Source organism: Plectropomus leopardus, chromosome 9 (assembly GCF_026936395.1).
Source record: "Plectropomus leopardus strain MGB_pleo_1.0 chromosome 9, ASM2693639v1, whole genome shotgun sequence".
Lineage (NCBI taxonomy): Eukaryota > Metazoa > Chordata > Actinopteri > Perciformes > Serranidae > Plectropomus > Plectropomus leopardus.
Window position 1 is genome coordinate 35490991 of NC_142184.1, and position 26768 is coordinate 35517758.

Genomic DNA, 26768 nt, shown 5'->3' on the forward strand with positions numbered 1-26768 from the left:
AGCCCCTGGGAAACAAATTAAATAATTAAAGCAGAGCTCAGCCAATTTTACACATGATTTTCAGTTTATTAGTCGTGTGTGGGGGGCGTACCACTCAGCTTGTGAAACAGCTGTACAGTGTCTCCTGTGGCTCTAGAGGGACCTTTCTGAAGTCTGAAGGTAAGTGTGCTTTCACCGAAAGGTCATTTGCAAGAATGGAGTGTTTATTTTCCAAAAACAGTGAGCAGATAGCAGCATACTGTGTGTGGGAGAGAATCTGTGTGTTTGTGTGACAGCTCAGCTTGGCATTGGCTTACCGTAACATCCTTACTCTAATTCTAACCAACCTCAGGCCTGTCCACATAGTGTTTTTTTTTCCTTTTTTCTGGGCACTAGCATCTTTTTTCAGTTGTTCCCAATGAGGAGAGAGCGTATGCGGTGAAAAATAGAGAAAAAAGGAACAGTGCTCAGTACCTTTTTTGTGCAACCACTTTGAGTTGAAAAACTGAAGAACTTTTTAGAAAGGCGCTGTTGATGTTTCTGTTTCTTTTTTTCACTAGGCTACTGTCAAAACATAGATAGAAAAGCCTGTTTTTGGGAGCAGATCAGCCAGACACTTAACAACTAGCTTATAAAGTGTTTGCCTATAAGTTGAATTAACTGTAGGTGGGATTCCATTAACTCTCAAATTGAAATTATGAATATAAAATACGCCTAATGGAAACACTTCAATTAAAAAAAAACCCTCCCATTTATTGCAATTTTTTTTTACATTTGCAGATAGTGGTATTTCAGGCAATTCAAAAAAGCCATATTTCACCAAACTGCAAAGGAATTGGCTTTTCTAGGTCACATGATGCTATGGCTGTGTGCTTGTCAATAGGAACTGGCTCCCTCATGATGCAGCAGCAGCTACAAGAGCTGTTATTGCATCACATAACTTCAAAAAGTTGAGCAGATCATCCAGAACTTTTGAATCCACAATTCCTCTGTGAAATCATGGACTATCACCTCCCAGAAATCCCTCATACATGGCTGCTCTCACGTATACTGGGCTTGCCTTTCAATCATCGTGTACATAACACGCCTATTTGGCCTTGGATTGGAAATAATGACGGCTAGTATGGTGGCTGAAAGAGAAATAAATCTGCTAAAATTTTGAACATCCATCACCATGCTTCTTGGAATGTTATCGACAGAGGAGAAGTCACAGAAAATCAGGAAAGAAGTTGCATAACATCACTAAATGGAAATGCCGTCATTTCGCAATTGAGTTTTATCGACATTTCAAAAATATGACTTAATTTTTTTTCGCAAATCTGTGATAACCAATTGGTTGGCGCCACATCACATACTTAAAATCATGATTATGTGAAGTGACAGGATGTGGCCTGACCTAATGTGCGTAACTAAAACAACACTTTGCAACACTTTTTGTGCAAATCTGTTATAGAAACCAGGTGATTCTTATTCTTAAGAAGATTTGAAACAAATGAAAGCAAAGTTGTGAATATTATAAACCATTTCTGCCAGTACATGCCCTTAAATGATACACACTGGACCTTTAAGTCCCCAACCTTTTGAAAGTGAAATGCTAAATTACTGCAGTGACCCTTTAACATAACTAACTCATCTGATTAAATTTGTAAATCTCAGCCATAACACAAGTTCATGTCTTTTATTTTATCTAACAGAAGTCAGTAAGAGAGCAGCAGAGGCTGTAAAGACAGAGAGAGAGGAGTGACTGTGCAGCGTTTTTGACTAAACAAGGAGCTCAGTGCCAGGAGCCACAGTGTGGCCAGGAGCCATCAAGAATGCTTCTCCTTTGTGTGTGTATGTGTGTGTGTGTGTGTGTGTGTGTGTGTGGTCAAGGGAGAATCTTAAGAATGCCTCTCGCTGCCATAACAACCCCTGAAGCCCCCAGGACTAATAACAACCCAATAAAAGACCCCCATTAATGCAACACACAGACACACACAGACACACACACACACACACACACACACACACACACACACACACACACACACACACACACACAGAAGCCGCATGCTTCTGCATTCACTGTGCCATGTAAAACAATAGAACAACAGATTTAAACAGCTCAGCTGGGGTGCCTGTAGATGTGTAATTTTCATTCATTACATTTACATCTGTCATAAGAGTTTACAGGCATTGGTCATCATTAAAATAGAAACCTAATGACGACAGTGGGTAATGATTGTGGCAGAGCAGGGCACGTTAACAGCAGCACACGTTATCAAAAAGCAGAAGTGAAACACTGAAACTAAGAAGCTGAAAGTGAATGAAAACAGTGAAATAGAAAAATTTCGGAAATCATCAATGGGTCTGATTCATACTGAGCTTCAGAAAGCACAATAAAGTGTTGCCTGGAAGTAAATGAGAGCTGATAGAAGTGGAGAAATATTCAGTGTGGAGCAGCCTATTGTCTCAGTGGAATTTGCCAAATAAACAGGAGACAAAACATGGGGCGGGGACACAGAGAGCTGACAGAGACACATTAAAATGTTTCTGGATCTGAGGAGCAAACCGATCCCTCTGCTCTGTCCTTTGGCTCCCTCTAGTGATCTTTTATCCCACTACATTTTTTCAGTTTTGTTCTCTACTTTTTTCTTTCCTGGGTGTTTTGGTTATCACCTCTTCTCATGTCCTCTTGGCACTTTTGCTTTTTTTAAAGTATCCAATTTTGGACTGTCTCTGCCCCAGTCTTCTCCCCCTTTGTCTGTAATCTGGACTCATTTGGGACAACTTTCATTTCACAAATTATTTTGTGTTTTATTCGAGAATCATCACCAACATGTTTTCATCAAATAACGGCTGATGTGTAGCTCTTTACATTTGCTTAGGTATATGGAGGACAAAAATAATTGAAGGGTACCATATTATAAAAAGTGATATTTCCATGTCTTTTTTAACCCTTTGAAACCTGAGAAAAATGGTGTGATTTCTTTCAGAAACATGGTTAAACGGTAATGAACAAAAAAATTACCCCAAAATTTTAGGTATTGTTGGGTTGTTTTGATTTTTTTTTAAAACAATTCTCTCTTTCTCTTTTATAACAGGTTGTCACTTTTTGCCAATTTCTTTCAATTTGTGGTAAATTCATTACAAATTTGCTCGTACCCCTTTATTCATGTTTTGAAAGAAATCAACCACTCAGATTTACTCAGATTTAAAATATTTTAATGCTATTACAAGGTGCCTGAACGCAGCACAAGAAAACTGATGTCTATCCCAGTTTCAAATGGTTAATTGTACAACCACTAAAGGTGCTAGCCTAAATAAATACTGTAAAAGTATCAGAACACTCAATCCACAGAGAAATGCAGGTCTGTATTAAAACAAACGTGCCTTTAAATGAGTCACCAGGACTTCTATGAAGTGGTCATGTCATAACTCTGCTATAAAAAGCTGAAAATGTGTATGCAGTGCAAAACAGTTATTTCAATGACAGTGCAGAGATGCAGAGTGCAAGCCTGAAAGACCCGCAAACACTGACCAGTCAGAAGCTGGCTTTTTCAGAAGCGAGGCTTGAAGAGAAAGATGCTAAAACGGAGCATTTCAGAAAGAGAGAGAGCACAGGTATATTCAGTGTAAGAAAATGATGTGTTTTTTTAACAATAAATCATTAAACATGTTTTAGTAGAATCCCAAAATACAAGTATGAATCTGAAAATAATAGTAAGGGACCTTTAAAGGTCAACTACGCAGGATTTGTTGGTTTATGTCTGTCGTCAGCCACAGTAAAAATGAAAGTCAGCCTCATTTTTGCCCTGCTGTAGGTGCCTCTTTTTTCGCACTGTAGCTGAAAATTTAGTATCTGAGACTTGTACGCCTGCATTTACAGTGTGGCACATGGTTGCTTCATTTTAATAAAGCACTTGTGCATTTTGCCTAGGAATGTTCGGAACGTCACATAATAAGAAAAAAATACAGGCAGGCAGAGGGTCTCTAAGATCACAGCTGCACACTGAGAGTGGTGATTGAAAGGGATTAATTGTATAAAGATTTTTGGGGGGGCACATTTGCCTTTATAAGATAGGAAAGGAATGCTAGTGTGAAGAAGGTAGAGAGAGGGGATGACATGCAGCAAAGGGCCACAAGCTGAAATCGAACCTGCAGCCACTGTGGCAAGGACACTGCCTTCATATATGGGGCCCCTGCTTTACCCACTGAGCCAACCGACACCCCGAGGGGGGTGGGGGCGGGGGGATTACTTATATGAGCCTATATTACTTTAGATCCTAACTGATTCAGGTCTATTACTTCTGTCTTGTTAGGGGTACGAGTCCAGCAAGAGATCTCTGTTTTGTCTCCCTCCATATCTTTATGGACCAAACAGTCTTGAAACCTCAGTTATAGGATCAAATCAAGTACATAAATTACTATCAGCATTAGAAATAAAGCTATCTAAAGAGATTGCAGGGGATATATGTTGGCATATGTTGTTTGTGGTGCTAAAAGCACCACAAATAATAATTAAAATTTAAATTTAAAAAACTCAACCCCAATGTCTCTTTACAGATTTCATGACCTGGTTATTCAACATAATCCAAAGACCTTGTTATGTGCAGTTTTATGTAGGAACTATTTTCTTTCTACCAAACTGTATTACTGTGCAGGAGCAAAAGGAAACGTGCACATCTCTAGGGCTGATATCTCAAACACTCTGCAACTCACACCAAACTATCAAGACTGATAAACAGCACTACAGGTGAGGGAGAATATGTTTTTTTTTGGGGGGGGGGACTGTCCCTTTAATAGGCTCTCCTCCTCTAGTGATACTACTATTAGTACTCTACCAGCTTGCATTAGCAACAGCTTGTCATCATTACTCACCACACCCGATTAGTTGCGAGCAAAGCAGAACTAAGCAGAGGAAGTTAGATGAATGCTGCAAGCAGCCCTGCTAACCACATGACACATGCATAGAGTGGCGGCATGGCGAGAGAGAGTCAGCTGCACAGATTACAGCCTAGTTTTGGCTTTCCCCTTAATGCCCTGTGTGTGTGTGTGTGTGTGTGTGTGTTTCTATGGTGGCACTTGTCAGGTGAACGCAGGCTAAGAAGTGTCAAATAAGGACACGTTTGGTCTACATGTTTACATCTTACACTTTCTGTGCCAGCAGCAGCTGCATCTTCGTCTTATCGTAGCTCTTGTCACCTCTTTGTTATAAAGGTGTTGTGAAACCAAAAGGCTGTGAAAAGTCATTGAAATTTTGGGCCAGACCTAAAGTCAGTAAACATTTAAAGCCTACAATCTGAGAACACACTTTTTTTTTTCAAAAGCGTGCTTTAGATGACGGGTGTACAGGAATGTTATGAACAAAGTATGAAACCATGCCAGAAAAGTTTGGAAAAATACACTGGTTACATTCACTTAAAGAATAAAAAGGCACATTCCAATCACTCAGTCTTATCACCAGAGAAAATGAAAAAAGAGGAGAAACATAAGGGAACAAACAGTAAGGAATTTGGTGGTATATTGGAGCTACACTGAATAGTTTGATGCTTCAAAGTTTAATTCACAATGTTGATGTCTTAAATATGATGACAGAAACTGTAAATGTGTCTTGAACACCTCAATAAAAGCTTTAAATGTAAAACATAAAAAACATTCGGTACAGCCCTGGTAGTTCTCATATACCTCTTGAGACAGTAATGTTAGGAACAACCCTGTTGTAACCTTGTTCATGACAGTAATAAAACTCATCCTATTAGACTTACCTGATCAGTGTTACTATCAGCTTTACTGGCAAAGTATGTGTGTATTCAACTGTTGTTGTCATTGCTCCCACTGTACTTAAACCCTTCAAAATCTGAGCATATCGGCTTCATCTTTCAAAAATACGAAAAGAGGTCAATGAGCAATTTAACAAGAAATTACCCCCAAATTTGCAAGAAATTAGCAAAATCTTACAAGAAAACTGAATTGCCTGAAGATGAAAAACAACATAGAAACAAAACAAAACAAACAAGACAATGATCTGAAAAGGTGATAGAAATAATAATAAAAAAAATCTGAATTTTGAATATAAAGTTAATTATAAATGTAGCTTCCTAGACATTTTTCTCAGTTTTTTTATATTTTTGATTATCTCTCCTCCCTTTTCAGCAACCTTTTAAGGTAATTTCCTTGTCAGATTTTGCAAATTGCTTGCAATTTCTGGCATATTTCTTGCCAAGTTGCTTAATGCCTTTTCCCCCACGTTTTTCGAAGGAAGTCAAACCAATTTGCTCAGTTTCAAAAGCGTTCAATGCTTGTAAAAAGGTGTCTGAACACAGCACAAGAAAACTGACGTTGATCCAGGTTTCAAAGAGTTGAATAGAAATAGGCAAAACTGCTAAGAACGAGGACAGCTGGACAAATAAAGGTGGAACAAACAGGGCTATCGTGGACACAAGTAACAAAATAGATGCATGTATGAGAAAATAATGATCGGTCCTGTCACATGAACACCATGTATATTTCAGAAGTAGATGGACACATTCTGCACTACACCAAATTTTGTGAAAGACTGAAACATAATATAGTAACCAATAAACATACCAACCCCCCACCCAGATATGGAACCAATGTACCATAAGGGTATAAAAACAGTATTTGTTATGAGCAATAAGCAAATCAAGCAGCATATGCATGAATGAATGGCTGAATTAGAAAACACATATGGTCCCTGGTTTCTTTGTAAATGAACTCAGTATTTCTAAAAATGTATATGTTGCACTTTTGTCTTTATTTTTGGTTTCTCACTCTGTGTGGAACCTGAGCAAGCTATTACTTTGGTGGTGAACCAGATATGGACTGTGGATGTCCCATTTTCTGTAATCCGCCTGAAGTATATTAGTATGATAGCATGTGATTCTCTCCTGTCACTTACACCTTCACCTTAGTCTACTCACAGTTCACAGTGTGTTAGGTGTGAACTACAGTCCTGCCTGCCAAACCTGGCTGCTGGGTGTGTTCTCCCTCACTGTCACTGCCCTCAAGCTCCCAATTCACAGTAAGTGGAAGAAGATCTTCAACATAGATCAGCTTCCCTTTGCCTTTTTAAACTGTTAAATGTGCCTCTGTGTCCTGTTCCAATTTGACTTTTGGCCATACATAAAAATATGTACAAATGTCTTTAATCTACCACAGTATGCAAATCACTCTGTGCAATATTGCATATTTTGCAATATTGGATATATGTTGTTGGTTGTTAAATTCAGATCATCTTTTTTTAATATCTATATTCCACTTTTCTGTTTTTTTGTTGCATTTTATATTCTCCTTTTTTATTATTATTTTTGTTTTTTATTCTCCCTTTTAAAAACATTTTTTTGTATTTTATATTATCCCTTTTTTATATTTTATATACTATGTTTAATGTTGCACTGAGCTGCTGTAACCAGTGGATTTCCCTAATGTGTGTATCAATAATGGCTATCTTATCTGATCTTATATACATATAAATATATGTTAAATTCACACCTGTGCCTTTTTAAAGGGTAACACCACCTAAATTAAAATTTCAATTTGTCATTTCCATGGTCTCTAAAATTTAAATTAATATTTTGTGAACATGAGCTCCTCTCTCTCAAAGCCAGAATCCAGAGAAGGAAGTCTCAAACTTGTGATGTCATTGGTTCTAGAGTCTGGAGCTGCTCCATAGACAATGAATTGGAGACGGATTTAGTGGATCCACTGATGTATGTTTTCTTTCTTATAGGCAGAAGAGCTTTACTCTATTGTACTGTTCTCAGCTGCGAAACAGAAAATGTACCCATGCCAGAAGATCCCCCTGGCTGCCATCAGTGTCATCTAGATCATCTTTCACCATTCATTTTCGATGGAGCAGCTCCATAATTTATACTCTGTGACATCACCAATTTGACTTTTGGCCAAGGGCGGGGGAAATAATCGAAACAGTGTAGTATCGCAATATTTTTGTGTGGAAACATTGTATCATCACATGCATGCCAAGTATTGATTTTTAAATTATATATATTATTAAAATCAGAAATAAAAACTGTTTTTTGGAGCCTACATGAATAACAAATTCAACTGCTTTTTCAGTCTAATAGGTACATTTTGCTGCAATAAAAATGACTGAAGTGAGATGAATGGAAAGAAAAACTAACTTATTAGATAAAACAGATATTGACAAAATTATACTTTGGGAACATAATTTGAAAGAAAAAAGTAATAAATCACAATATAACGTAGTATATACTATTGCAGAATTGCAGCACATTTAATATCACAATGATATGGGGTGGCCTCAAGCTCACCTGCAGGAGTTCGTGTCCCATATGCCATAGCACTTGCAGTGGCCCGGGTCTGATTTTAGCCTGTGGCCCTTTGCTGAGTGTCATTCCCCCTTTCTCTCCCACAGTCCCTGTCATTCTACAGCTGTCCTATCAAGGGAGGGAAAAATCCCCCAAAAATGATCTTAAAAAAAAAAATCACAATGATATTGTATGGGGACTTATGTATCATGATAATATGGTGGAGGCTCCAGTGACTGCCACCACTAGTTCTGGCACTCTAGTTTTTGGATTTGGGAGAGAGTTGTTCATGTTTCAAAACAGACTATTTGTAGACTGTCTTGCAGACATGAGTTTTGGAAATGGGCGTTCCCCTATAAAAAATATTGGTTCTTTAAATTGATCAGAAAAGTGTTGCTATAGCAGCCCACCATGTGTGAAAAAGTACAACAGGCTATTTATAAACCGGACTAAAAGTCTGCTTCTCCTCAGTATGAAGTTTAGGAAGCCCCTCTGATCTTACTATGAGCGGCATGTGGCATATGTTCCAGCCTCATGAACATGGACCAAGTGGCCCGCCAGCTCTTGCGGTGTGAGACCCGCTGCCGGCGGCGGAGGGCGCAAGCGGCCACCACTCACGGTACAAAGCTCCAGTGTAGTCAGTGAATTGCCTTATTTGGTGTGGAGCCCCTAATTGTAATACAGGAGAGATGCTACAGTCCGCTGCGGTGCGCGCGGAGCAGCGTGCCCGTGCGTAAAAGCCTATAAACAAACTTTATGTGCAGGTCTGAAGTGAGATGGATGGATGAGGCGCAGCGCTTTACGCCTAGGTTTACATCATCTGTGACTGACCACCGCGGGGCCAAACTGTCACACTGTCTGCAATCAAATATATGTGATAGCATTCAAACTAAGTGTGTAACCAGTAACAAAGCCTCAGATACATCAGGAAAGTTGACAAATTCGAGACACCCACTCGCAGCGTGCGCCCTGGACCGTAATCACACACACACACACTCAAGGTGTTTAAGAGAAATCATGACAGAGAAACTCTCTCAAAGTGACATTTCATGCAGCATATCTCTCTCTCACACACACAAACCACAGCGGGACAAACTTACATGTGCGTTGTAGCCTGTGATCTCCAAGTGTGTGTGTGTGTGTCCGCTGTCTCTCCGGTCCGTTCAGTCAGTGCGCGCAGCAGCCTGCAGTTCCTTTGGTCACAGAGGGTGTGTTTGTATGTGTGTGTGTGTGTGTGTGCTGCACCAACGTCCCGGACCTCCCTCCCAGCAGCAGCAGCAGCAGTCCCTGTGGGGGGAAATATGGGTGTATTGGTTGTGCTGGTGGCGTAAAGGAAAAAAAGACAGCTCTTTCGCTCTTTTCTACCTCTGCGTCTCTCTCTCTCTGTCTCTGTGTCTCTCCCCTTCAGTGGAGAGCCTTAATTGGTAAACGGATAAAACAAAACGAGGTGCAGGGGGTGTTTCTCTCTCTCTCTCTCTCTCTCTCTCTCTCTCTCTCTCTCTCTCTGCTCTGTGCCACTTTTTTACATGGGTGACGTCATGACCGCGCCTTCGGGATTTTAAAGGTATGACGTGACCGGCTCATGCAGTGCACTTATCTCTCCCATCTTCTTGGTATTTTACCCTGTGTGTGTGTGTGTGTGTGTGTGTGTGTGTGTGTGTGTGTGTGTGTGTGTGTGTGTGTGTGTGTGTGTGTGTGTGTGCAGCGGTGGATGAAGTACCTGAAAGCCCTACTTGTACCGATATCTTGTCAGAATATGACAATTAAAGTAGCCTTTTAGAGTATATTGCTTGAGTAAAAGTCTTAAAGTATCTAATATTAACTGTACCTAAATATCAAAAGCAATTTTATCATATTGAATATACTTAGACAGTGAAAGTAAAAGTACAAGTAAATGGTGGAATGTCAGAATTTTTTAGAATTAAAATATTTACGTCTCATAATAGACATCACCTTAAAACCAGAGCCTATAACATGTAAAGAAAAACAAGGGCTTTTTTTTGCAGTAGGTAGCTAAAATGGAAATGTAGTGAAAGATGACAGAAATATTAAAACTCAAGTTAAGCATAAATACTTATAGTACTTAAAAGTATTATTACTTTGTTACATTACACCACAGTGTGTGTGTGTGTGTGTGTGTGAAGTACCTGAAAGCCATACTTGAGTAAAACTACAGATAGTTAAAAGAAGTTAAAGTCACCTATTAGAAAATTACTTGAGTAAGAGTCTTTAAATCTGATCATTAGTTTACTTAACAATCAGAAGTAATTTTATCCTATGTACTGTACTTCTGTACTTTAAGTAAAGTACAAGTAAATGCTGGAATGTCAGAATTGGCCTGTTGCTAAGCTCCACCCCCTTAGCTCTCTCAGTAAAACAGGCTGCCTAAACTAACGATGGCGCCTGTTAGTGTCTTTTGGGGATAGATGCTCCTTATTTCACACAGAAGCCATCAAAAGGGTCTTCACTATGCTGTGTTGTTAGCTTTAGCCAGCCTTTGCTTTCTTTGTAACATTACAGCTAAGTTAAAATTAATGGTTTTCACTTGGGTGGGCAACGACCTTTTGGTACAGTTAACACTGATGTCTGACTGTCAAAGAACAAAAATACTAAGACTTAGTTGAACAGATGACATGATAAGCTAAAGTTACAAAGCTGAAGTTGGCCATAACGTTAACGCAGCTATTTGCTAACTTAAGCTAATGTTCCCCAGTAAAGTTTGCTCCAAGGTGACGTTACATATGATGTTGCTGACATAATGTATGAAGTTATACATTCTTATCACAGCAAAATTTTTCCTCCACTATGTTGCCTTACCTTAGATTCTAAGGCTTAGAACAAATGTAGACATCCTTGTTTCTCTTCTCTATCTTTAAAGAACAAAATTCTCCTCCCTTCCTCCCCCTAATTTGTAGTGAGTAGCTAAAATGTTTACGGGAAAAGTAGTGAAAGTTGATTGACTACCAAAATGAAATATTATTACTTTGTTACATTACACCAGTGTGTATGTGTGTGTGTGTGTGTGTGTGTGTGTGTGTGTGTGTGTGTGTATGTGTGTGTGTGTGTGCGTGTGTGAAGGAGAGGTAGGTCACCACATCTCTGCGCCCCGTGCCCTCTCTTTCCTGTTATCTGTTATTGTTCAGACGGACCAGTGATGAAATGTAATGTGAAAATGGGGAGCTGTGTTTCTCTCTGTCAAATGCTGCTCTCACTCAGCACGGGGGTTGGAAAGGGCGTGTGTATGCGTGTGAGAGGGAGAAAGAGAGAGATGGATTGTGTGTGTGTGTGTGTGTGTGTGTGTGTGTGTGTGTGTGTGTGTTTGAGTGCGTGTGTGTTTGAGCGCTCTCCAGCTGAGCATTGGCTCAGGAAACAAGAATGTTCGGCCTTTGCTGTGCCCTGTACTTACAGTTCAGCAGTCTGGTGGGAGGACGGGGGGAGGAGAGGGGAGGCAGTGGGGGAGGTGGAGGAAAGTGAGAGTGGAGAATGAAGGGAGATTACAGATTTAAGATGATATAACAAAAATCTTTTTAATACATTAGAATATTTGTCATTTAACTTTTTATGTGACTGTAAGTAGCCTAGTCTAACATGCTGAAAACAGCCTGCTGCAACATGCCGCATTCACACATTCACACACACACATTGACTGCTGACTGAGGCTACCGTACAAGGTGCCACCTGCTACTCAGACACCAATCGCACACACTCAAACACTGATGGATCAGCCATCAGGAGCAATTTGGGGTTTGGTATCTTGCCCAAGGATACTTCGTCATGCTGACTGGAGAGGCCAGAGAGAGGATGGTCTTGTTTGGTCTCTAGACACACCAAGAAAAATTGTTGAAAAGACATGAAAAAGTGCTTTTGCGTAACAACATGATGATTCAGTTTGAGAAACTTTGAGAAAATGACCAACTAGATTTGAGCAATTTGAATAAACTTTTTTTTATTGGACACCTAAATTTATGAACAATATAAAAAGTACTTGAAACTGCAAAGCCTAATACAAAAGATATTTGAGTAGAATTCAAATCACATAAATTCAGATAAAGTGGATAGTTTTGAGATTAAAATATTTCAGTGCTATGAATTTCAAAATTAAGCCTATGTTTTCAGTAGTAATTATATTTCACTGGTCAGTTGCAATGCATGTATGCATGAGAACATCCATAACACAATTTTACCTTGTCTTGATACAGATTGGGAGGCTTCAGCTGTGCACTTTAAGGCCCAGACACACCAAACCCAAGCGAAAGCCCCCTGCTGTGATGCCTCGCTTCGCGGTGTCTTAGCCAAAAAGTTGCACATAAACACACCAACCAACCGATGGCCAACCAGCCCCATGGCTAAAGAGAAACAATTTAACCTTACATGACAAGTTTGCTTTGCTTTCTTCAACTTTCTTAACATTGCATTCACCTTTCTTTACCTTTATACAGAGCCAGGCTAACCTCTTCCACCTGTTTCCAGTCTTTATGCTAAGCTAAACTAACAGCTTCAGCGTTATCTTTACTACACAACCATAAGATTGCATTGATCTTCTCATCTAACTCAGCAAGAAAGTGAAAAAGAACATTTTTTTAAATATTGAATTATTCCTTTAGTATATGTCGTGGTGTCCTGTGGCTTGGCATCATGTTACATTCCTACAAGCTTACTTGGAAAAATGTTGTATTTTTTCTGCAATGTCTCTTTAGTCTCCATAAAAATGTATCATACAAGCACCCATGATAGTTCTTGGTGAGAAAGAGGCGGCTGCAGTGTGGAGCAAAGACAGATGACAGACGGAGAAAGGAGGAGGCAGATATAGAGAGAGGGGGTGGAGAAAGTTCTATCTTTGTGTGTGTGTGTGTGTGTGTGTGAAACACTATGTATTAATAAGAGCCAGATGTTTGCCGTTGTGGTTGTGAGCTCGTCCAGTCGGTCAGTGACATCATCTGTATGCAGCTTGTTGAAGTTACATCACCAGAGGCTTACTTGTTGGGGTAAATACAAATACACACACACAAACACACACACACACACACACACAAACACACACTCAGAGTTTTTCCATAAATAAGCAGAAGAAGATAAAATAGCTCAAATAAACAATAAAGCATTATCAAGAATTCCATGTCCTCCACTTAGCTCTGCAGCAGCCACACAACATTCACGACAATTATTATGTGGATGACACTCAGATTTATATACCGATACAAACCAGGGAAGACAGCAACTTACACCACCTACTATCTTGTCTTTGAAAAGTGTTGCATCACAAAACCTTCTCCAGCTAAATGAAAATAAATCAAAATTAACTGTCGTCCAAAGTCAACAAAGGGTAGACAAATAACGACCAAGTGGCAACCTCCAGACCTAAAAAATGAAGAACGCAGAAGTGCCAAAAACCGCAGTTCCTCTAATGGCCACTTGAGGCAGACTCCAAAAGCAAAGCAGTCCCCATAGACCCCTATGTTAAAATGCTCAATTTAACAGCAGAAATAAACATGTTTGCACCCTGGTACAAAAAAAAATGGTTTTGGTGTTTTAGTGTTTCAAGACAAATGTACAGAGGGTGAATTTTTAAATTAGTCATGCGTTTATGTGACGTTTACGCATCACATTTTATTAAGCCCCACAGTTAACCATAATTGGACTGTTTTGCAGGTGTCACCAAAATCTGTGAGTCAGATCAATCCCTCGCTTCTCCACAGCTCCACACTCTCATCCAAATGTGGTCATTTCTGGCCCCAAAAAATCATGATGTTGAACCCAAGGCTTCAAAATGAGAATCCACAAACCAATGGGTGATGTCACAGTTGCTATGTCCATTTTTTATACTGTTTATGAGAGCAACGCACATGACAACTTTGATAATCTGGCAGGGAATGACTGGAAATGGGCCAGTTATATAATGCACAACTGATAAGGAAAAGTGGAGAAAGGTGAGCTGATGGGCAGGGAGGGAAGGTGGCCGGAGCAGATCTAAGGGCATGAGGTGGACAGGTAGTGAATGGCAACGAATGGTTTCTCAGAAGTAAGGATGTGGCTGAGGGAAGGGGCACAATGTGACAAATACAGGGGCTTAAAATGTTCTCATTATTTCCATATATCTGTAAGTCCCAACAACATTGGACCAAGGGTGTAACAATCTGCAACTGCAACAATTTTATAAATTTCTAAGTAGCCTACCCTGTTTATAATTAGCAGGTAAAGCGATGTTTTTTTTACAGGGTAACAGACAGACAGGCAAAAATGAGTTAACAGTGACAGTATTTCAGTGAAATTAGGTATATTGTCTTACAAAAAGTACAAAAACACTCAGTACTCTTTTCTTTCCTCTATATGTCAGGTTTTCTGGGTGATTCATAATGGCTCTAAATAAACTGCATTACCCAGGGGGCACTATGTGGCACACACCTGTTCCCTTTCTCGCCTGCCTAGTCAAGTAATGTTGCTTTACAATAATGTTGTACACATGCACAAACACAGACACAAGGTCTGTACACTTATTAGACCCATAAACAGCACATTAAGCCCCACATGCAGGTAATTAAACAAACATGTCTCTTTCACATTTATTCTTCACCCCCACATCTGACTCAAATACGCTGACACACACATTAAAGTGGCTATATGGCAGTATGACAAAGTTTAGTAATTATGGAAAAACACTACTCATTAAATGGAATGGAGTCCATATATAGACATGTCAAATATAGAGTGGCTTGTATGACCAGTCGAAGGAAACACATCAGTTACACAAAAACAGCACTTAAAGAAAATGGGGTTGACAATAAGGCTGCATAATGATCACCGGCGGCCTAACATTGATTGACAGCCAATTGCCAGCTGTGCGTATCAAAGCCTTAACACACAAAACACACCAATGATTAATGTTGGGACTAAATACAATTTCTTTGCCCATTGCTCATTACTTCGCACCCAGATTATGCACAGTTTAACTAGGAAAAGTGCATGTTAACACACCCTAAATGCACTTCCACCATGCGCTTTAGACCATGCACTATAAATCATTTTAAAAAAGCCATGAGTCTGTCTTTTGCCCAAATCAACAATACACCAGTTGTTGAGAGTGTGCTCACCTGATATCTCTGTAGACGTCTCTATAATTGAACACTCAGCTTCACAGTAAAACCTTTTTCTTTTTATTCTGATTTGACAGATCATGGGCATCACATCATGTGTGAAGAAGTTTCTGAAACCAGAGGGGTTGCTTATTACTGGTGGATTGTGACAACAGTATTTGTAGCCTAACCCTTTATGATTGCTCTACTGACTACTCAGTAGCCACCATGGTAACAGTTCTACAATTTTTATGTCTTGCTCTGTATGTTTTTAATTTGTTGGTCCTTGAATTTCTATGCTTTGTAAGATGACATTGAGTGTTCTGAAAAGTGCCTATTAAATAAAATGTTATATTATTAGTTTAATTATGATCATTTTTAAAAGAAACTGCATATCGCATTTATGACATTTATATCTAGCCTATAGCATTTAGACCACACCAGTCACTGTAGTTCATTCCAGGCAGATACAATGTTAGACAATACAATAGGTCAGGGTTTGATAATTTGTCAGAAGTCTATATTTGTGATGAATTCCCACTGTAGGGTTAATGATAGGTCCAAACATCATGAAACATTTGCCGGACATCTGGGCTTCCATATATGTAAATACTTATTTACACATTTTACCATGTGTATTTATAGACGTGAACATGAGTTATTTTGAACACAATTTAAATGACCATAACAATTAAATTAATCACACAATACAAACAAATGAACTCTGGGGAGCTGAAATGAGCTGAACAATGAAACATTTCTGCAAGCTCCTCAAAAAACAAGACAGCAAACACAGCCAGACCACTACAGAACATGAGCTCATTGTCATTACAGCACAAACTGCCACTTAACAGTCCCCTTACCTGCACATACACTCCTTCAACACACTCAATATGTGCTATCAACTCTTACCACAGGCACAGAAAACTGTACTGTGAGGATATGGAGTCATAAAGCACAGTCAGGGCCGGACGGAGCTGCAGACTCTGGTGTCTGCCACAGGGTGAGTCACCCAGACTCAGGACGTCAGAACTCCAAGGAATAATGACATGTATGCAAGTGTGTTGTGTGTGTATGCTGGTGGATGTGCATATGAGTACAATAAGTGTGTGTGTGTGTGTGTGTGTGTGTGTGGTTTAGTTTCCTGTACATATGTGTGCTGTATGGGGGGTTCCTTCTGGGAAAGCCCTCTGCATGTTGTTTGTCTGGATGTGTGTGTGTGTGTGTGTGTGGTGTATGTGGGCTCTGGTGGAAAGTGTGAGTCTGCTTTCTTTTTTTGTATTTCCAGTTCCCACACTGTACAGACAGAGAGGTAATCGGGCAAAAGATTTTGTGGTAATCTGTTACTTAAACTGGCCTGGAGCAGAAATTATTCGGTGTATATTATGAGATAATAAATCTGATAAAAAAGAAAAAAAGAAAGAAAAAGAGACCTCTTCAGATACCTTTATATGAATTATTATTGTTCTATTTTCTTGTGAAATAATGGAAATTTTCACCTCTACTGGTATGGTCTTTTTGGTCAAACTGCTTACTCATGTCAACACAAAGCCCAAAATCTGGGCTTAGGGGTCAGAAGTATGGACATTGTCCATTTTTAAGGATTTTTCTTCAGAAGAATTTTTGTGAAAATCTCTAAATGTAAATGTAAACATAATTTTCTTTGTTAAAGCAAAAACATGGTGTACCATTAATTGGGTGTACTTTGTAAGCCCATACAGGTTGGGCATAGATGCATGCACAACATATTGATAATAAAAATAATTTTCAAAGTTGAGCGACAAACAAAATTCAGATTTTTTTATTTACAGAAATATTTGATACTGATTATGAACATACCAATATAAGATAATGCACCCTTCCCCCTTAAAAGAAACAAAAACTCAAATTTCTGCTGTCAAACTCAACCACTAAGATTTTCGTAAAATTGAAACCTACATTTTGTCACAGTTTTATTATCAAGATGTATTTATAGCTTGTCGATTTCACTCTTCAATCTTCAACTTGTCATGTCCAAAAAAAAAGTTATCTAAGAACATTTTTTATTGTTTTCATGAACAAAGTTAACACTGATTCAGGCACCCATAACCTGAGGCAGCAAAGCAACCCCAAAGAATTCCCAAGCCCCCTTTATGTGTCACAACAGATATGGTGTTCATTTCTTTGAAAGCTTAATTTTGTCTTCTGTCTCTTCTGTAAACATAGGGTTGGTGTGATTTACCAAAAGAAAATGGAGCCCATTTTCATTCAGACAGGGGCGGATGGTGTGACTTGAAACTATTTTACTTTGAACTGAAGGTCAGCTTAAAATGTTGTGAAGTTTCCTTTGCTTCTTTCTTGACCATTCAAACTGCTGTTCAGTCTCCAGTTTTCCTTTTGTGACCACATCCAGTTGTTGTTGGCCTTAATCCTTTTAATAACACTGGCAACAGTGCTCAAAGGAACATCAAGCTCTTTGGATATAGTGTCATGTTCACCATGCTTGGCTATTAACTTTTTTTCTAACCTCTACAGATCACTCTTGGCTTTACCTTCTATTTTCTAGGTTTAATGTAAGGATTTTGTGAACATGGGTTTAGACCCAGAAGAAGTATTAGAAGCTCAAGCAGGCAGAGATAACAGATGGTCTCTACTAAAACCAAGCAGGCAAACAAAGGAGGAGTCCATAGTAAAGAGAGTATATAGAGTACAGGCATAGGCAAATGATTTTGGAACTAAAGAGCAACAGGTGGATGGTCTGGAGGCAGGGCAGAGGTGTTTAAAAAAAAACCCATGTTCATATAATGAAACTGTGAAACCAACGATCCACATTCACACAGATCCACAAAAACAACCGAAAACACTGTAGTATGGATGCCAGGCCAGTAGTTGGTGGTGTAACTTTGTAATGACACACCATAGAAGAAACATCTCACACCTTCACAAAAGGCGCTCTCTTTACAGAGCGGTGAGTATAAACAAACAAGAAGATGATGGTGAACGCATGCATGAGAACTGACAGTGTTAATAAAGTCAGTAGAGTCAGCAGCACAAACATAGCTCGATAGCCTGCCATTGTTGTTATTGTTGTCCTCCGACTCGCGCATGTCTATATGTCTAAAATGTAATGCGCATGCACGAAGTGGGGCTTGACATCACCATTCTCACAGGAGACGCTGTAATGCCAAACAAAAGTTTAACGTTTCATGCAAAAATTGTTGCTGTGTTAAGGGCCCCTTAGTCAAGTCCACCGCATGTCCAGAGTGGAAGACCACTTGCCAGGGCCTGGAGGACACCTTCTGGTGAGCTATATTCAGAGCTGCCGTCTTATGCTCAATACTTTGGATGTTGGTCCAATGGTGGGTAAGGTGTGTTAGTGGGAGTGGATGTAAGATGACTAGGACTGGCAAGAAAGTCCTTGTATGTCTATTTAAAAAATATTTTCATTTAACACTGTTCAGGGCAAGGTCCATTATTTTAATAAAATACAAGGGTGCCAATATTTTCTGCCATATCAGTGTATGAAATTTAAATGGAAAAAAAGGTTTGTGCCTTTAACCCACACTGACAGCCTTGAGAATGGATACAGTAGTTTGAGATTGGTTGTCAAAGTAAATAAAACTTGTGATTGTCTAAATCTCTGCGCAGTCCTAAAAGGCAAAGCCCACTCGTGTAAACTTTGTAGGTTAAACAAACACTTCGAATTAGTTCTAGCTTGGACAGGGCGCTGCATGAGGAGTGAAGATAGATGGACTGTGGAACATTTAGCTACTTCGCTAACTCTCCTCCAATGTCCACTCTCTCTTTGTCTCTTTACTCCCTCTCTGGCCATATTAAGAAAATCACTTTGATTGAAGGAGAGCAGAGCTGGCAAATCGAGAAAGAGAGAGAGAAATCTGGACCTGTTCCCAGATCTGCAGTTCCTGTTGGGTAATGAGTACATGGGGCTGACACAGGATGAGTGTGTGTCTGTATTCATGTAATCAGCACATGCACACTGTGGTGAGTAAGTTACAGTAAAAGTAGAATAGTTAAATGTTGTGTGTGTGTGCACATTGCGAGTGGATATTGAAATTAGACAAGGGGTGTTCAACATCAACACAACACATTGGCAGTCTTTACAAGGAGACCTGACTGAGCTGAATGAATCAGACTACAGGAATCTATTGCTCCTAGTTACTGGCCAGACACACACACACACACACACTCAAACAGAGTTTCTTGTACTTCAATCTCTACTTCACTATCAGTGCTAATATGTGTATTATTTGTCTGGTGTTTGTCTTTTTTCCTCTTGTTCTTGTGCACCTTCGTGATATCATGTCATTTGTTCTGACCTGCCGAGGGACTGCAGAGACAAATTAGCTCTAAGCTATAATCTGGTATTGTGCATCAAATGGTAACATTTATGTTTTAACCTGTATATGTTCCCTTTTAAATAAAATAAAATAAAATACATTAAATTATTCATCATTTAAATACATATTTTTTTTATGAATTGTCATATGAACGTCCACTACAGGTGTCTTTTTTTTAACCAACCAGGTGAGCGACTGAGGGAGCTTTTACAGTTTTATTAAAACTATAACTTATGCTGCCCTCCCTTGGTCACTGGTCCAACTAAACCTAATTTTTTCCCTATAATTTAACTCTTAACTCTTTTTGATAGTTTTACAAGGGGCTTTTAATTACCCAATTTGAGTTCTAAGAAGGAACTATTAAAGTTTTTAACAGTCATGGTCCCCTTTGTGCCTGTGTCTCTCCTAGCACTCATTTAAAGTGCTGTGTTTTAACCCAAACCTGACCCCTTACCTTACCCACCCCCTGAACATTAAAACCTAGTCTTAACCCTCAGACCCCTGAAGAAGTGAGGACTACACAAAATGTCCTCACTTTCCAAAAATGTCTTCACTCTGTTAAAAATGCGTTTCAGTCCTCATTATGTCGGAAGCACAAGAACACACACACACACACACATAAACACACACTAAGATCACACAGAGATCAGTGATGTAATTGCAGCCCTGAGGAGAGTGGTCTCCCTCCGACTGCATCCCCTCTGAAGTTTTGCCTGTATCCTACTCTGTAAAGCCTTTTAATCCCCTCCACCATCTGTTAATATAGGTTGGGGACATTTAACAACCTGGGAGCGCACATACACGAGTACATTTAAACACTCGGACGCCTTCTCTATTGTACAAACACAGCCTTTTAAGGAAAGCTCTCCCTTCCTCTCTCTCTGCCTCTCTTTCTCTGCCGCTTTGTCTTTGCCTCCTCTTAGTAACTTTGTTTCTGTCTCTTTCAGCCTGCCTGCACACCCCCCATCTCCCAAAACCTCCACCATCACCACCCCCTCGTTGTGTTTCTACCCTCCTTATTTTTTTTTTTTTTTTATCTCTTTGGCTCTTTCCCCAAGCAAGCACTGCTGGATTCCCTCATGACCAGCGTGCCTCTCTTGGGCCTTCGACTCTCCTGAACTCATTTAAACACAGAGGATTGAGAACGGCAGTAAACAGTTCGAGCATGACGAGTGAGAAAAAGAGCAAGGCAAACAAACAAAGGCTTGCAGCGATGCACAGAGATGGAATCTTGATATCAGTGTTTTTTTGCTTGAATGTTGAGGGTGTTTTGGATGTTTTGCAGGGTGCCATTATAACAGGGACAGCAATATACTGTCATTAGACTGGATTCTAGAGCAAGATAACATTTCCTACATTTAGGTCAGGGGCTGAAAAAGATGAAGAAACCCCCAACCGTTTGTAGTTTGGTGGCCGCTGCATTCGTGTGTGTGTGGTATCGAGATGGAGAGATGGGCTTCAGTAGTTTTGTCCATATAAGGGAGGAGGAATGTGGAGAGAGCAGCTATGAATGACTGATCTCCCTCTCACCCTCCCTCCCTCTTTTCTCCACTAAATCTACTTCTCTTGTGCTACATCTTCCGGATTTCTGTTGTTGCTTTCGTGTGTGCGCACAAAATGTGCATTGTTGCGAATGTCTGTCAGTTATGTATATACACAAATATGCACATCCGTATACACAGGGTATACTTGCATAAACACACACACACACACACACACACACAGTTGTGTTTAAGAGTCTGTCTGATCCCACTGACATCATCATGACCCCACTGGTTCAGTGACTTGTCAGTTACCTGTGAATCACTCTGTGTGTGTGTGTGTGTGTGTGTGAGAGTGAGTGGGTGAGTGAGTGAGAGGTGACACTGTGTGAGTAATATGCATTACATCACCACTGCAGAAAGACACAGGTACGGCACACACAGTCATGTACACATCACACCTGTGTGACTCATATGCTGTATTTGTGTGTATGTGTGTGTGAGACTGTGCAACAGTGTGTGTTTCTGGGATCCATTTATCTCTCCGTCAGTAATCCGCTCCAGTTTACAGGGTGGCAGTTGTCATCTTTACCTGCATCTGGAATGGATTCAGTGGAAACAGATGTTCGAAGAAACAAATAATGATGTCATCCCCCAATGATGTCATGGCCAAAAGTATTTGAAAATGATGTGTGTGCGCACAAGATGCATAGAAAAAAATGCGTGTGAGAAGAATAAAAATGAAGTGCAGTCGGAAAGGGGCGGAGGTGTAAAAAAATATTTTGCCGGTTTTCTACTTGACCCTTGTGATCCATCTCTCTGGCTCGGCACTTCACCCCTGTCCGTCCTCATCTCATCATACCCTCTGCTCGTTTCCCCCTTTGATCTCATTTTGCCTCTCCTCAGTCATGTCTTTAGTCATGCTAGCAGCATTTTCTAAGACATTTCTACAACTATTGGACTGATTGCCATAAAATAACATTCATAGTCCCAAGAGGATGAATCCTACTGGTAATCCCCTGACTTTTCCTCTATCACCACCATGAGGTTTGTGGTTTTGAGAGAAATGTTTCACATTGTAATAATGTGACAAAAACAATCAGACAGTAATGAACTGTACACTTTGGTGTACATTGACATTTCCTTTCTTGCCATCGCCCGGGCGTAGTTTATATGTATGCCAAATTCAAAAGTTACACCATTTCCAACCAGTCTCAGTTGTATTTTGTGTTTGGTGGCACTTAAAGAATGTTAGCATGTTAACACACAGAGAAAAATTGATGAATTTGGTATATATGCCAAAAATGAGCATGTTAGCATTTTTATTCTGAAAATATTAGCATGCTGAAATTAGTATTTAGCAGAAAGTACTGCTGTGCCTAAGAGCAGCCTCATAGAGAGAGTGTTTAAAAAAATCAGAAACAGTGCAACATAAAGAGAGAAATAAAAAATGTTTACAACGGATTGTGTTCACAATGAAACTAACCAATATCTACTGGACAAGATGAAGGTTTGGAAGGTGATGCAGGAATACAGAAATTCCAGCTTCTCATTCCGAAGTCATCAAATTCCGCCACTTTGACAGTGCTTTTGGCATAAGATCGCAATGCAAAAAGCTGCCTATCGTGTCCGCATCAAACACCACTGGACAGCATCCGGTGAGAATGCATTCAGACAGAACCGGTTATGGTGTTAGTATACGCCGGCAGACGGCTTCATAGCACCTGCCCCATATGCATGATATGCGCACTGGCAGTGTCACTTAGTCGGGCAGCGTCACTCAGGCTTAAAGGCTGCCGGTGACAATGTAATATAAGGGTCCAACAAACCCGAACTTCCATGCAGGAGTCCAGCGTTTGCTTCATGTCTGAATGTGAGGGAGTTTTTATTTTCACTTTACCATGTGCCTTCTTCCCCTAATCCTAACCATCCATACTGTATAATCTCACCATGTGCTTGTGTTGACATCACAGTAGCGTCATCTTGGAATGTAAAGCACATATGCAGAAGGATACCTAGAGCGTAATATGTAGACGTGGAAGTCCACTGCAAAGAGGCAACATGTAATGACTTGGGATGAGAATGCGTTGTTAATTCTTAGGACATTAACAGACGAAGGACAATGCTGAAGAATCGCATAAAGAGAGAGAGAGCAGGCAATAAACAACTTTTATAGAACTACTCTGTTGAAATTATTGCTGTATATTGTGTTCTGTATATTTCTGTTAGACTGTGCAACCTATGGCCTATACTCCCTCCTTTTCTCTTTCTCTCTCTCTCTCTCTCTCTCTCTGTCACACACACACACACACACACACACAAACACACATACATACACACACTAACACACACACACACACACACACACACACATACCAGGATTCAGCCAGACTGATCAGAAGGTTGCTCCTGCTTGAACTGCATGACATCATATGATCTCATTACTGAGGCAGTTGAGCCTGACACACAGACCTGCAGAGACACGACCTGCAGAGAGGGAGACAGACACACAGACAGACAGTGAGACAGGGATTTCAAAGTATTGCAGTTTTAACTCATTTAATATTTAAGCACTATCGATATATAATGTAATTATTTTGTAAATGTTGATGATTTTGTGTCTTTAAATTTACTTTCTGTTTGATGTATTTATTTTGCTTTGGCAACACATGGATAAACCAAAATTGAAATATGTGAGGGAGTGGACTAACCCTAACCCTAACCTTCTCAACATATCTCAGAAAGCATGGTTGAGTACTAAGACAAGCTTTCTATTTTACTTTAAACACTGCTTAATTTGAGAAAGCAAATTAAGGCAGATTTTTTTTTTTATGTCTGCTGGTATGTAAGTAACGAGTAGGAATCTTAGTCAGTTTTCAGTTTTATTTATAGAGTCCATTATCACAAAACATGGTTTGCCTCGGAGGGCTTCACAGTGTACGACATCCCTCTGCCCATAGACCCTCACATCACCCAAGGAAAAACTCCCGAAAAAGAACCCCTGTAACGGGGGGAAAAAAAGGAAGAAACCTCAGGAAGAGCTGCAGAGGATGATGAGGGATCCCTCTTCCAGGACGGACAGACGAGCAATAGATGTCGTAAATAACAACTGAAATACAATCATGGCAAAAAAGGAAAGAGAAAGAGAGAGGGGAGGAGAGGGGGAGAGAGGCACGGAATCTTACTGTAACGATAGAGAAAAGACAACAAATCACAAGGTGGATGGTATGGAGGAATAAGTCAAATTCATTTGTTTGTTTTCCTTGGCAGCAGTCTCCGTTGCAATGCTTCAATTTCACTTCCTCATTAACAATATTGGCAACAAATGCCCACTCAGCAAAAATACCCGCTTGTTCCAATATGACTCACAGCACAGCTCCGACACATAGTGTGCCATGCATCATTCTGCAGATACTGCCTTGTGACTTAATGATAATCTAATTCTGTGTTCTCCTGCTTTAAGTAATAGAACAGATCCCCTATATAAAATGCTATGAAAATGCATCACTGAAAGACACAGACAGCATTCACACACTTGTGTGTCATTCTCACTCTCATTCAGAACTTGTTTTTATTGACAGTTCAGGCCTGAACTTGAGGCAGACTTAAAGGATAGGGTTGGCGTTATTTAATATTTTTCCTATTTTCACCAAATCCCACACAAAGACTAAAACCAATATTGTGTTAATCTGTCTCTCAGTGCTTCCCGACATATCTCAAGATGGCTGGTTACTGAAGATGCAAAGAAATTCCTCACAAGTACATATTTTCATTTGAAAGGAAAAATGGGTTCAGTGATTTATACAGCCGGCCACTTTAACAAGTTACTCAAACAGGAGGAAAAAGTGCATTTGATGGGGCCGATGAATCCATATTTGATGTTCTAGTGAATATTTCCATCAGCAGGATGGTGTATCTGGGACTGAGTCATAATAATCTACAGTGTGTGTGTGTGTTCATGGTAATAAAGGAACACGTCAGCCAGTGTAACACTGTGACTCACTGATTTGGTTTTAATCGTTTTCGACAACAATGGAGCTCTATGATACAGAGGAATGAGATATTTGGCACTGATACACACAATACTTGTTAGTAGGATAATTCATTGTTGGTTTTGCTTCTGTCATCGAATTTGTTTACAATTTTTAAAGAACAATTCACTAGCTCTACATTTTAAGTCACCAAAATAAGGATTTCAAACTTGGCTGACTTAAGACAGAACCTTAAAGACTTGATTCTTGACTTGAGACTTGAAAGCAAAAACATTCAAGTTTCAACTTGGTAAACTGCCAAGACAATATTAATGAAATAAGACATTAGGCAGATTTTCAGTACAGCTTTGTGCAAAACTGAAGTGATATTTAAATAATGACATTAAAACCCAATTGCAAGATTACTGCGTTTCCGCTGAGTGATGTTATGCAACTTCTCTGTTTAATGAGTAAACGAAATTTTTATGTATAGCTGCAATTCAGTCTTAAACCTGAGAGGCAGTAATGTGCCAAAGTAGTGTCTAGCCTGACTAATCCTACATACAAATAAACTGATACAACTTAGAAAAGTTTGTTCACACAGTATTATTCATTTTAATAATTTGGCATTTTTATTTTGTTGGCACTGTGTACTTGCTGTTGCAACTATTTTCTTTTGGAGGAGTATTTTCTTTCTTTCTTTCTTTCTTTCTTTCTTTCTAATAAAGTATGGAAGTTACATTTTACATTTGTGTGCTGTCACTCTGATGTGTGTCGATTGGTAGGTCTAATTATCTTTTAAACTAAACCATAACAAGGGTGTAAGACACTGCAATGTTAGTAACTGAAGTAGGTACAGGCAGTCGAGACAAAAATGGTAAATTAAAAGTGTGCCCATGCATGTGCCTGTAGTAGCGCTCGTACATCATGCAGCCCCTGAATGAGTCAGTGCTGTTTCTTTTACTGTAAGTGTTGTGGGGGAGAGGTGGGGTACACCTTGAACAGCTCACCAGTCAATAATGTACCATGAATATCACATTTTTATTCCAGAAATAAGTCTATATATTCAAAGACCTTGGTCTGAGCTGTGTTTAAAGAAGATATGCATTAAAACATCTTCAAGCTGAATACACACGCTGCTCTGATCCTGTTAGAGGTGTGTTGTATGGTAACTAAGAAGCTGGACTGTTTGGAGTGGAGACGACACTCTGAGAAAATGACTGAAATGTAAACAGTGATTGAACCTGTCCAGAGCCTGTTGCACTAATTCATCCAGAGAATACTTTAGGTGATCACAATCTCATTTCTTTTACTCTCTGGATGATGAGACACACATACATATATATAGAAACTATCTGCCTTGTGTGTGCTTTATGACCCCACCCACCCATGTCTCTCTTTCACTTTCTTTTTATGCAAGCCCGAAGACACTGTGCTCTTTTTTTTCTGTCTGTTCTTTGCTAAGTATTCTTTAGAATGAGGAATAAAATGACGCAATAGCTCCTGTTGTTAAGAAGTGACCCTGAGCCTCTCATTTGAACTTGATTACACTGTAACTGCACACAGCACACGCTCTCTGCCTGCACACACACTCTCTGCCTACACACAGTGGAGAAGACAAAATTGCACCTCCCAGAGA

The 26768-nt window shown here is 39.7% G+C and overlaps 1 protein-coding gene across 3 annotated transcripts in view; it reads right to left on the reverse strand.

Moving 5' to 3' along the window:
* The window catches only part of flna (filamin A, alpha (actin binding protein 280)), a 71731-nt gene extending 62103 nt beyond the window's left edge, over nucleotides 1-9628 (reverse strand). For 2 of the 3 annotated variants that reach the window (XM_088082660.1, XM_042491211.2), the window contains exon 1: nucleotides 9371-9626. The gene's annotated coding sequence lies outside the window, so the exon portion shown is untranslated. Of the gene's footprint in view, nucleotides 1-9370 lie in introns of all 3 variants that reach the window. The other variant, XM_042491210.2, reaches the window with a different exon arrangement.
* Nucleotides 9629-26768: the final 17140 nt, after the last annotated feature.